Source organism: Geotrypetes seraphini, chromosome 5 (assembly GCF_902459505.1).
Source record: "Geotrypetes seraphini chromosome 5, aGeoSer1.1, whole genome shotgun sequence".
NCBI lineage: Eukaryota > Metazoa > Chordata > Amphibia > Gymnophiona > Dermophiidae > Geotrypetes > Geotrypetes seraphini.
In genome coordinates this window covers 70802274-70804665 of record NC_047088.1, presented here as the reverse complement: position 1 = coordinate 70804665, position 2392 = coordinate 70802274, and the positions used below count along the sequence as shown (strand labels likewise).

Below are 2392 nucleotides of genomic sequence, written 5' to 3'. Positions count from 1 at the left end.
GAGTCCTTCATCCTTTACTAGAAGCACACAACAGTTATCTCAGTTTGTGGCTTGTTGGGCTGGCTCCAAATATGTACCCAGTGATGATAGGGCTCAGAGCTTTGGGAAGCAGGCTGGCTCTGTTCATAGGCACTGGCTATCCTTATCAGTTCTAAATCCTGTCATGCCCCTCCCTCCATATCATTCTACTTTCAGCTGTGAGGCTTCTGAATTATCACACTAGAAGGGGCCTATGGCAGTTTGAAGAGGGGGGGGGAAGACGACCACAAGACAAATTATTATCAACATACTAAAAATATACTTCTATATGTGGTGATATCTTTTTAAATGACTCAAAGCTAGTCAACAAACATATTGTTAGTTCAATGAACGGAAAAAAAAATCTCACTTATATTAGGTTTTATTTATTGGTTTTTATTCCCATGCACTCATATGAGCTACCATGGCAACCAAAACAGTTTATCCACTTCCCCCCCAAATTATCTCTTCTCAGTAATGAAAAAGAAATCCAAATCAGAACATTACCTGCTAAATTAATTCATGAAGCAAAATGTTTGTATTGCCAGTGTGAAAGAAGCCAATTAGAACACCAGGAGTTAGAAATCAAATGGTTGGTACATCCAATGCAAAACCTCAGGTGGGAGAATTTTTCTTATTTAGGATTTAAAAATACAGACACACTAATTTCTAGAGTGGCACACACACACACACAGTAATTTTTAGAGTGCCCAGCAGATGTCTCCAAGGCACCACAGGCCGAAAAAAGCATTGTTTATTGGCACCCCAAATCACGCTTTGATACTCCATGCTCGAAGCTCTGATGCTAAAGCAAACAGCACCTGCCCCATACTGCAGGAACAGTGCAAAAAAATTTGCTCCCCAATGCTCAGTGCTTGAGTACCTGACTGTGAACCACTTAATACATTAAGTGGTATATCAAATTCCTCCCAATCCCTTTTGCTAATGACATGCAAATCATATGTACACCTTGAGACCAAAGGGGAGAGGAAATGCCTAGCAAATGTGCACATGAGCTGCACTTAACATTAAATTCTTGTGCCCATGCCCAGACAAACCTGGGCATGCGCACACATCAGCACTGTTCTTCTGCACCTTTAAATATAAGCTTTTCAATTTTTTTTCACAAGAAGACTTATAGTTAAGCATATAAAACAAGAGAGACAACATGTACTTTTACTTTTGGGTTTGCTCAGACTTGAACATTTGATTCTCAGCACCAGTGCTTAAAGGTTTAAATTCCTTCCTTATATGCAAAGCTCTTGCACATATTCATTGGGCTGGTATCTTGATGCATTCTGCTTCATTTTTTTAATCAAGTTCCTTATATTCAACTTGATGTATTTTATCTGTTCTATGTATTACTTCTTTCCCTGCAATGCCAGTATTTTCTGCATTATATTGTAAATGCTTTCTCTCTTCATCTGTTTTTAAGTGCATTATTCTAATTTGTATTTTATCTGTATCCCATGTATTAACTCACCTTGTTGTGAACCACCTAGAACTTTTTTGGTATGGCGGTATATAAGAATAAAATTATTATTATTAATCCCAATATCTTGATTAGCTCCTTGTGCTTCCAGGATAGCATTGAGAAGCAATGCCTTAAGTTCTGATTCTCCAGATCTGCAAAGTATAAGCAAGTAGTATGACCAGGGCCTGAAGACAGACCAGACCTAAAGAGACATCAAGTCATCAATTGTTTACAACTGGCCTCTCCATAACTGTGGATAAAGGCATGCCAGAGGGAGGTATGGCCAACTCAGTCCTAGTATGAGGAGGAATAGATAGCAAAGTTGCTTACCTATAACATGGATTCTCCATAGACAGCAGAATAAGCGGTCTAAAAAATATTTTAATAAACTTGAAACCAGCCACACTTGGTGAAGTCCTAGACTGATCCTGTGCATCAGTGCACTCCCCTAGCTACAGTAAGCTTTTGGCTTACTGGGCATGTGCAGGCACTCCTGCCTAAGGCTCCTCCCCTTGCCTCCGTGGGGATGGTGGAAGGGTTAAGTGTGGCTGCACTCCCCTGCTACGGAGAGCCCTCTTTCTTCAGAGATAAGCAGGGAAGATGCAGGCACACTTGTTGGTGAGTCCCAAGCTATAATGTATATTAGGGTGACGGTGATAATACAAGGAACAAATTAAATTGTGTAAGACAGACTGTCCAAAACTTAATCTCTTATGCTGGGCCCCGGTCCAAGCAGAAAAGCTTACTGAAAGCATGAGCAGAGGACCAGGTTGCTGCTTTGCAAATGTCCTGCGTGCTTGCTTCGGCAGCACATATACTAAAATTGGAACGATACAGAGAAGATTAGCATGGCCCCTGCGCAAGGATGACACGCAAATTCGTGAAGCGTTCCACATTTAA

At 40.7% G+C, this 2392-nt stretch overlaps 1 non-coding gene across 1 annotated transcript; it reads left to right on the top strand.

Annotated features, from left to right (window-relative positions):
* Nucleotides 1–2285: 2285 nt before the first annotated feature.
* On the top strand, nucleotides 2286–2392 carry LOC117361683. Its single transcript, XR_004539718.1, has one exon. It is a non-coding gene; the product is annotated as a U6 spliceosomal RNA (small nuclear RNA).